Source organism: Peromyscus leucopus, chromosome 16_21, assembly GCF_004664715.2.
Source record: "Peromyscus leucopus breed LL Stock chromosome 16_21, UCI_PerLeu_2.1, whole genome shotgun sequence".
Lineage (NCBI taxonomy): Eukaryota > Metazoa > Chordata > Mammalia > Rodentia > Cricetidae > Peromyscus > Peromyscus leucopus.
The window spans coordinates 12,718,178-12,728,584 of record NC_051084.1 but is presented as its reverse complement, the minus strand read 5'-3'; the positions used below and the strand labels follow the sequence as shown (position 1 = coordinate 12,728,584).

Genomic DNA, 10,407 nt, shown 5'->3' with positions numbered 1-10,407 from the left:
GGGGGGGTTGATTTTTAAATTCAGTGTAAAAAGTTGGTATCTATATTACAATCCCCCAAGTTTTTTTTTAATTTCCTAAATTAATTTTTAAAAAAATAAATGTTTAGTCATCCTGAGAAGACACCTGTAATCCACACACTTGGAAGATGAAGGAAGGAGGATCAAGAATTCAAAATCACCGTTGTCTGTAGCATGAATCTTAAATGGTCCTATTAATAAAAAACTAACCCAGAGCCAGGCATTAGGGTGAACGCTGAATGATCAGAGAAACAGAACAAGCCACAGCCACCTTACTTTGCCAATTCCTCAGCTGGTCTTGTTTCCTTGGACTGGAAGCCTCTGAGTCCTCATCCAGAATGAATCTCAGCTGAACTGTTTCTCAAAAGCCTGAAAGCTTAACCAGGCTCTAGTTCCTCATCCTTACACCTTAAATACCTTTCTGCTTCCAGCCATCACTTCCTGGAATTAAAGGCTCTTGTTACCACGCCTGGCTGTTTCCAGTGTGGCCTTGAACTCACAGAGATCCAGGTGGATTTCTGCCTCTGGAATGCTAGGATTTAAGGCGTGTGCTACCACTGCCTAACCTCTATGTTTAATATAGTGGCTGTTCCATTCTCTGACCCCAGATAAGTTTATTAGAGTGCACAATATTTTGGGGAACACAATACCACCACAGTTGTCGGCAACTGTTAGGCCACCCTAGGCTCCATGAGGCCCTGCTTAACAACAAAATGCTGGTTCTTTGAAAAGATCAGTAAATTTACTGTATTTTCCCCCAGGTTAACAAACAACAACAAAAGGTTATAAATGACCATATCAGGATGGGATGGGGCATGTTTACAGAACCTAAAGATGTCACGACATTAATAAGGGCATCCTGAGAACCTCTATACACCAACTGATACAGGCCAATTCCTTAACAACTACAGATTACTGGAATTTACCAAGACAAAATAGAGAAACTGACTAGTCCTGTATCTAGTAAAGAAATTGGATTTTGCCGGGCGGTGGTGGCGCACGCCTTTAATTCCAGCACTCGGGAGGCAGAGGCAGGCGGATCTCTGCGACTCTGAGGCCAGCCTGGGCCACAGAGTGAGTTCAGGAAAGGCACAAAGAAATCCTACCTCGAAAAAAAAAAAGAAATTGGATTCGTAGTTGTTTTCTTTTTAAGCACCCTTTAAAAACCTGAAGTCCAAATGGTGCCTTAGTTTCCTCTCTGTTACTCTGATAAAACACCCTGGGGGAAAAGAAACTTAGGGGAGAAAGGACTTGCTTTAGTCACGAGGTTACACAGTGCAGGTCCTGGGATCAGTCAAGGCATCAGGAACTGGAAGCAGCTGGCCACATCACACCCAAGTCAAGAGCGGGGAGGAACATATGCATGCATGCCTGTTCCTGCCCAGCTCACCCTCTATACTTACGCAGCCCGGGGGCACCAGCCTAGGGAATGCTGCCACCCACAGTGGGCTGGGTCTTCCCAAGTCAGTCCCTCACAGTCATGCCCGCAAGACCACCTGACAGTCCCTCGTGGAGACTCTAGGTTGTGCCGAGTGGACAACTGGAACCAAGCATCACAGACAGCTTCGCTGGTGGCGACGACACACTCAACACAATCTCCTCCGGAGAATGATTCCTAAAAAGGCACACCTTCCAGAGTCTTCCACCAAGTCAGCATCACCCTGCTACCCAAACCAGATTCAGACAGCAGAAGAAATTGCAGACCAATGTCCTTCATGAATACAGAGACAATAATGCTAAACAAACGCCCAGCAAATCGAACCCAGCAAGTTCACCTCTCGATGCTTACTACTATGGTGTTCATGAGGAACCTGTGTGAACAAAAGAGCTGGCACACGCATCCCCCGAGTTGTGTTCATTGTCACTTCAGAGATGGACTGTGTTTGAGAAGCCGGGCACAGGAGAGTTTAGCCTGTATGGTCCCGTTCACAGACAGCTCCAGAACAGTGGAGGGGACTCTGTTGTTGATGCCCAGGCAGTGGCTGGTTCTGAGCCAAATGAAATTTACTAACTTCTGAAAGACCCTAACCCTTCAGGCTTACACCCACCAAGCCCCAGGAGAATAAGGAACTAAAAAGAAAACTAGTTCCAAGGGCAACCTGACTCAGCCATTATTCAACCACCCGCTGCAACAATGTAACAATGTAAAGAGATTTCTGTTAAGAGACGTGCTCAACTGTGACTGGGATAGTTGCAAGTGTTCCAGGAAGGACCACTGTGACCTTTGTGCAAACTCCACTCCCGCCCTGATACCTGCCTTGAGGTTTTGGGAAGAATGTACATGCGGACGTGACTGTACCCACTCTGTGACCAGACCATGATCTTGTGAAATTAGCCTCTAGACATAAATCAATCGAAACGAAATTGTATGGGAGTTGTAATCTTGTGGGTTTTGTGGGGTTTTCCTTTAAAAGTACCAATGTGGGGGCTGGAGAGATGGCTCAGAGGTTAAGAGCACTGACTGCTCTTCCAGAGGTCCTGAGTTCAATTCCCAGCAACCACATGGTGGCTCACAACCACCTGTAATGAGATCTGGTGCCCTCTTCTGGCCTGCAGGGATACATGCAGACAGAATACTGTATACATAATAAATAAATAAATCTTTTTTTAAAAAAAAGTACCTATGTGACTACAGTACAATGTGACTTTTTGCTCTCTGGAGCTGAGTTTGCCTGACTGTACAGCCACAACAATTAACCTCGTGCTGTTGCATCAACTGGACCGGAGTCTGGGTTCTTGGGGTGCCCACTTGAGACCCTAAACTTTGGGGGCTAACACTGCAAATGTGAGGGAACCTTCTGGGAACTGGAAACATTCTATACATTGAAATGGTGACGTCGTAAGCACATTCACAGTCTAAACCTTACTGAACTATTTATTCCCTGAAAACCTGCGACTCTATGTCTGTAAACTTTACCTCAGTGGAGCAAATTTAACATGTATGTGAATCAAAGCAGCAAGCGTGCGAGCGAGCAGGCTGCTGCTGGGACCGGTGAGGTGGCTTGGGCTGGCGACCCTGGGCTCCGTCACCAGAACCCAAAGGGTGGAAGACAGAACTGACTTCTCCAAGTGTCCTTTGGCCTCCAGATGTGAACCATGTTACATGTACGTGTGTGTGTGTGCGTGCACACACGTATGCACGTGTGCACACACGTATGCACGCGCGCACACACATACACACATAACAAATATTTTTAAAATTTAGAATAGAGAAGAAGGACGCTACTTGGCTTAAATAAGAAATTTTAATTGTAAGACTATTTTTGACATGCATCTTTTGTAGATTTTTTTCTATTTAAGATGTTTTATGTTGAATCTTTTGACTGTGGGCCTTGTGCTTTGTGGGATCTATGGTGGCCAGAAGAATGCATTGGATCTGGAAGAGCAGCCACTACTCTTAACTACTGCGCCATTTCTCCAGCCATATATGTGTGTGTGTGTGTGTGTGTGTGTGTGTGTGTATTCCCTCAAGACAGAGTTTCTCTGTGTAGCCCTAGTTGTCCTGAACTCACTCTGTAGACCAGGCTAGCCTCGAACTCAGAGATCTACCTGCCTCGGCCTCCTGAGTGCCTGGATTAAAGGTGTGCACCACTACTGCCCAGCTATATAGTTAGTTAAAAATATTGTATTTTTGTTTGTATGAGTGTAGCAGGAATCTTAAAAAGTTCTTATTAATAAAATCAAACCTGAGGCCAGTTATTGGGGTGAACGCTGGAATATCAGAGAAGCAGAACAAGCCACAGCTACCTCACCTCGCCAATTCCTCCGCTGGTCCTGTTTCCTCAGACTGGAATTTTCTGAGTCCTCATCTGAATGGCTCTCAGCTGAACTGTGCTGCTCAAAACCTAAAAGCTTAACCAGCCAAAAGCTTAACCTGCCAAATGCTTAACCAGCCAAAATGCTTCTAGTTTCTGGTCCTCACACCTTATATACCTTTCTGCTTTCTGCCTCACTCCCTGGGATTAAAGGTGTGAGTCACCATGCTTGGCTGTATCCTTGAACACATGGATTTCTGCCTCTGGAATGCTAGGATTAAAGGCGTGTGCTACCACTGCCTATCCTTTATGTTTAATATTGTGGCTGTTCTGTCTCTGACCCCAGATAAGTTTATTAGCATGCACAATATTTTGGGGAACACAATACCACCACAGTATGAGTGTATCTATCTGGGGATGTGCACACGTGAGTGCAGATGCTCACAAAGGCCAGAAGGGGGTGCCAGACCCACTGGAGCTGGAGTTACAGGCAGTTGTGAGCAGCCTAATGTGAGTTGCGGAGGACTGGATTCAAGTACTCTTAACTACTGGGCCATCTCTCTAACCCCGACATTTAATTTCTAATTTGTTTCAGTAGTCATAAATGGGAACATCTTCATTGGTAAATTCAAAAATAACACTGTACATGTAGATTATAAATTCTAGGGATTTTTTTTTTGGGGGGGCTTGTTTTTGTCTTATCAAAGCGAGAATAATCCTCTCTCAAGAAATACAATAATTCTCCAGGATCTTTATAGGTCAGTTGTATTTCTTTTCTCTGAAGATTAAGAATTCACCATCATTTAAATCAATATCTTTAAGAACTTTGAATCCCTTTATGTAAGAATGAAATAGATTGCATAACTATGATTCAACTTGGAAGCCATCGAGGTAGAAACAGCTTTGAAAGACTTCTGAGGTGTTCCAGATATTTCCAGAATTTTCAAAGAAAATGTCAGAATTGTACATTAAAAAGGCATACCCTCCAGCTCCTTCCTTATCGACCACTTGGCCAAGAATGTTTTAATATTTTTCAGCGGCATCCATACTCTTGACTTCATAACATTGACTTGAAAGGTTAGACTCATGGTTAAAAGAATCTTCCAGAGAAGCTAACACATCAATAAAATTCCTCTTCTAATAATGTCCGTGGAGTGAATTTTCTTTTTCTTTCATTCTTTTTTAGTGCAGCTAAAGTAAATATTTCTTCCTTTGGCTCGGAAAAGTGCTTCAAGACACATTTCTCATGACGGCCTGCAGACTTGTGCGTGGTACAAAAGCAATTCCTGTTTTCTTCTAGTAGCTTCTCAAGACCTGTTTAAATGTGTTTGCTTGACTCGGAACCCTGCTCTACTGAGGATATTTAAGGCTGTTGACAAAACTTCTTTTGCAGGCTTGTTAGAAGAATCTTTGTTGTTGGTGCATGTCTGTGAATATATAAAATATATATTATATATATATATATAATATGCATATTATATACATAGATGATGATAATGCCGATGTGAGGGAAAGGGGTCCCTCATTAAAATGGCCCAGCTAGAGACATCACCAGGCACGGCGGTGGTCCCATCTGTGCATGGTGGCAAGGGTTTCTTTCCAAAATTTATTTGGCAGGAAATAAAAATCCTTTTTACTATTTCCAAACTGTTCAAAGCCTTTGTAGTTCACAAGAGGATGCACAAAATAGGAATTCTTTGATGGCTTTAGTGTGCACACAAGAAAGGAGAGAGCTGAGGACATGAAGAGAGGTCTGTCAGAACACACAGCTTACCAAGTTACCCTTTCAAGCTTTGGGGGGGGGGGTGACAAGCACATTCAGTTTCACTGGTATCAAACTTCAATTAAAATTAATTTACATATACATACAAACACACACACACACACACACACACACACACACACACACACACACACCCCTCTGGTGCCCCTCTCCCCTTTTTTTTTTTTGGTTTTTCAAGACAGAGTTTCTCTGTGTAGCCCCGACTGTCCTGGAACTCTCTCTGTAGACCAGGCTGGCCTTGAACTCAGAAATCTGCCTGCCTCTGCCTCTGCTGGGTAGTGCTGACCAGGTGTGAGATGCTAGCTCTGTGTGTGAGCCCGTGTGCTTTAAGAATTCAGTAACTAAGCTGGGCATGGTGGCACATGCCTTTAATCCCAGCACTCAGAGGCAGAGGCAGGTGGATGTCTGTGAGTTTGAGGCCAGTCTGGTCTACAAAGCAAGTCTCATGACAGCCAGGACTGTTACACAGAGAAATCCTGCCTTGAAAACCAAACCAAACAAAAGAATTCAGTAACTATAGGGAATGGCTTATTGCTTTTACAGAGGACCCAGGTTCAGTTCCCAGCACCCACATGGCAGTTAAACACCTGTAACAACAGTTCCAGGGGATCTGACACCCTCTTCTGGCCTCCCTAGGCTCTGGCAAGCTGGTGGTACACATAAACATACAAGTCGTGTGCATACACATACACACAAGTTAAAGTAAGAATTCAGTAACTATGACTGAATTGCATTTATTAGAAGACCATTGTATAACAAAAGAAAGAAAAAAACAGGCCAGTTTCAGGCTTTCACAACACTCAAAACTAACTAAGCCACAGGGATACTGGGCTGAAAACTGGATCTGAGGTAAGGATCTAGATTAGAATCTGGTAGAGCAGCCAGGCGGTTGGTGGTGGCACACACCTTTGATCCCAGCACTCGGGAGGCAGAGCCAGGCAGATCTCTGAGTTCAAGGCCAGCCAGGTCTATAGAGTGAGTTTCAGGACAGCCAGGACTGTTTCACAGAGAAACCCTGTGTGTGTGTGTGTGGGGGGGGGGTAGGAGAAGAATTTCATGAAGCAACAGAAAGCAGGAGAGAATACTTGCTACTTGAGCTCAGGTAGCCCATCACGGAGGGATGGCCTGTGGACACTATCAACTCAGGCACACCGTCTGGGTGTCTGCCGAGCATCTATCAGAAGCCCAGACTGTTGCTATGATCGGCAGGCTTTCCTGAACCCAAGAACTGGCTGAACAGGACAGTTCGTTATTTTTCACCCACAAACTTCTTCAGAGAAGCCACCCAGTCCTACTGCAACTCTCGTTTGCAAAATAAATAAAAGTAAAATTTAGCAAAGTAAGCTTTTAGGCCCTTACCTCCTATCCAGACTGTAGTCCCGGGGTAGGGGTTCCCAGTGTCTCCTCATCTTGGGTTCTTCTTAGATCAAGGTCACATTGGAAGTTAGAGATCCTCTTGATTTCTGGATCAAATGCAAATCCTGGCATCCATCAGGCGCCTGCTAGAATAGATGCCATCTGAGCCCCCCTGGGGCACCCCACACTTCTGGCTTATCCCCAGATGAGTGGTGGACAGTCTAGTCGCAGATTAAGGCTATGAAAAGCAATCGAGCAGTTGGAGACAGCTGCCCTGTCTAAGCACCCCCGTAGTCATGGTGACCCCTGGGTCACGGTGACTGGAGTTCTGTGACGACGGATGGTCCTTCACAGAGGAGGACAAGGTAGTGAAGAGCGAGGCTCCAACTAATGAGGGAGTTTGAGGGCTCTTTTTCTTTAACAACAGTGGCTTCCAATCAGAAAAACGGATGATGGACATCCAGCTCTTCCACCCACAAAGGGCAAAGTCTCCCGCCTGGACAGTCTGTTTGCTGGGGGGAGGCAAGCCTAAGGGGAGGGGGAGCCTTTCCCAGGCTGATGTAGCCAGATGGACATGGGACACCTGCCACTCAGGGCAGAGCACCTCACCCGGTGGCGGGCTGCATTGTCTGCTTAGTGATTCCCGAATGTGAGACACGCCCTCTTCACCCAGTTTCTCAGCACCCAGGTGGAGTTTAAGTAGAGGGCTGCACAGCGGCTGCCTCCGGGAGGTCATGCCAATGCCACGGGGCACAAGAGCTAGCCCGCCTCCTGAGCGAGCACGATGCAGGTGGTGGTTAGTATCCGCCTCTCCCCAGGGAAAGAACATTCTGGGACTCAAAAATGGAAGGTTAGGTGAATTTTTGCAACTTTAAAAAAGAGAACATTCTGTGGAGTGGAGTGTGGCGCAAGCCTTTAATCCCAGCACTCGGGAGGCAGAGGCAGGCGGATCTCTGTGAGTTCGAGGCCAGCCTGGGCTACAGAGTGAGTCCCAAGACAGTCAGTGCTGTGTACTGAAACATTGTTGCAAAACAAACAAACAAAACCAAAACAAAAAAGAATACTCTGGTTTGTGAGCAGTGCAACCTGGGATATGATTTAGGTCTCACTTTGTAATAATGTAGAGGTGAGGACCCACTTAGAGACCGACTACCAAGAGGTGGAAAAACATGTCCAAGGTTATACCGTTATAATCAGCAGGACTGGGATTCGAACCTAGCAGTCTGCCTTAAATTAGTTTTCATTAATTCTTTGTTTGCCACAGCTTGCTCCTGGAAACTGTAATTCGTGGTCAGTCTAGATTAGCCTCTGTAGATGGTGTTGTTCAGGCCTTTCCTGGGACGATACACGCACAACGGTGTTGATTGGTTGAAGAGGTAGAGGTTTGGGGCTGTGTGGGAGCCCACAGAGGTCTCCTAATGAGATCTGAGCTCGCTTTACCAGCAGGGCTGCATAAAAGGATGAAGGGACCACGGACCTGGGTACCAGGTGTTTAGAAGGGTCTACACCTGGATGTATCTAGCAAGGGGGAGGACTTTTCCCTTGCCCGGTGGCATTGTTACAAAAAGCCCTTTTGAATAAAGTTCTGGGACGCTGGGTCCTCCGGAAGCTATCCTGTGTTTCTGTCTTTCCTCTCATCAGCTTGGCCTATCATTCTACCTGATAATTTCTTATCCCTCTCTCCTCAAGAGTACCCAGGGAAAGGTGGGGGCAGGTCTCCCACAGGGCTGCAGAGGGGTCTCAGTGGTTAGGAGCACCATCTGCTCCTTCACAGGTGTCTTGTGGTTAGGAGCTCTATCTGCTCCTTCAGAGGCCCAGGGCTTGTATCACAGCACCACATGGCAGCTCACAGCCACCTATTAACTCCAGATCCAGGGCATCTGGTGCCCTCTTCTGGCTTCTGTGGGCTCCTGCACACACATGGTGCACATACATACACTCACACACACCCATAAAATATTTTTAAAAAGAAGGTTTGAGACAACCTAGATTTCTACCAATAGCAGCCAGAAGCTTGGCCTAGTGGTATACTCCATAAAATGTGTACCTGTACTCTTTTTTTTTTTTTTTAAAGATTTATTTATTTATTATGTATACGGAAGAGGGCACCAGATCTCGTTACAGATGGTTGTGAGCCACCATGTGGGTGCTGGGAATTGAACTCAGGTCCTCTGGAAGAGCAGTCGGTGCTCTTAACCTCTGAGCCATCTCTCCAGCCCATGTACCTGTACTCTTAAAGGAGAATTACCATGCATAAAAAAAGACAGACTACAGAGGCTGGAGAGATGGCTTCGTGGTTAAAAGCATTGCTGCTCTTAGAGAGGACTGGGATTCGGTTCCCAGCACCCACATCAGGTTGCTCACAACTGCCTGGAACTCCAGCTCCCGGGGATCCGAAGGCACCCGTGAGCTTGTGGTGCACAGACAGAAAGCAGGCACACACGCGCACAGAAAAATGTAAAAAGACGGACTGCGCACTGCACAGGGATGGTAACATAGCAATAATGGCTTTTCCGTCCTCCAACTTTACAGAAATTTTGTGACATGGTTCTTTTTCAAGTTCAGCCTTGCTTCTCGACTCTGCTAGTCTTTGTTTCTTCTGGTGCCGGATATCGAACCCAGGGCCTTACACGGCACGTGCTATCCAAGTGTCTGCCACTGTTCTTCTAAAAAGTTGTCCACAGTTCCCAACCATCAACAAGGTACAAACCTAAAGAGATGGATTGAGAACCCAGTCCATAAAGTATTGGCCATGCAAGCATGAAGACCCACGTCACACTCAACTCCAGGCACAGTGGTACACGCACGCCTATGATCCCGGCACCGGGAGGCGGAGACAGCGAGCTCTCTGGGACTCACTGGCTAGCCAGGCCTGCTTGGCAAGCTCCAGGCTAATAAGACTCTGTCTGGAAAAACAACGTGGAGGCCACGCACTACGGGACACACCTTTAATCCCAGTATTTGGGAGGCAGTGGGAGGTGGATCTCTCTGAGTTCAAGGCCAGCCTGGTCTACTGAGTGAGTCATGTACAGCGGGGTTACATAGAGAGACCTGGTCTCAAAACAACTTTAAAAAAACAAAGACAAGGGCCACTTGGGCTGACCTCTGGAACACACGTGCACTCTGACCTCCTACCCGAAGAGTTTTAAAAGAATGCTTCTCTGGGCAGAAGGGCGTCAAGTCACTACACGATGTAACAGTTTTGCATCCCCACGACAGGCACAGGGTCCCCGGGCTCCCCTCTCAGCTAACACTGGTGGTACAGCTGTGACCCCAGCACTCAGGAGGCAGAGGTAGGAGGCGGCAAAGGGCAAGGTCTCCCTCAGTCACACACTGTTTGGGGCTAGCCTGAGCTATATGAAACTGTATCAAGGGGGTTAAAGAAAAATGTGTGGAAAAAGAAGGCAGGCAAAACCAATCAACCAAGAAACCCACAGCTTTTAAAGGAAGAGGAGAGATGTGTCAATTTCTCATTAAATCACCGCTTGTTCAGGA

The 10,407-nt window shown here is 46.4% G+C and overlaps 1 long non-coding RNA gene across 1 annotated transcript; it reads right to left on the bottom strand.

Annotated features, from left to right (window-relative positions):
• Window positions 1–4,326: 4,326 nt before the first annotated feature.
• On the bottom strand, window positions 4,327–7,835 carry LOC119086800. The gene is made up of 2 exons (XR_005090156.1): window positions 6,916–7,835; window positions 4,327–5,200 (listed from the first exon to the last, which is right to left on the bottom strand). It is a non-coding gene; the product is annotated as an uncharacterized LOC119086800 (long non-coding RNA).
• Window positions 7,836–10,407: the final 2,572 nt, after the last annotated feature.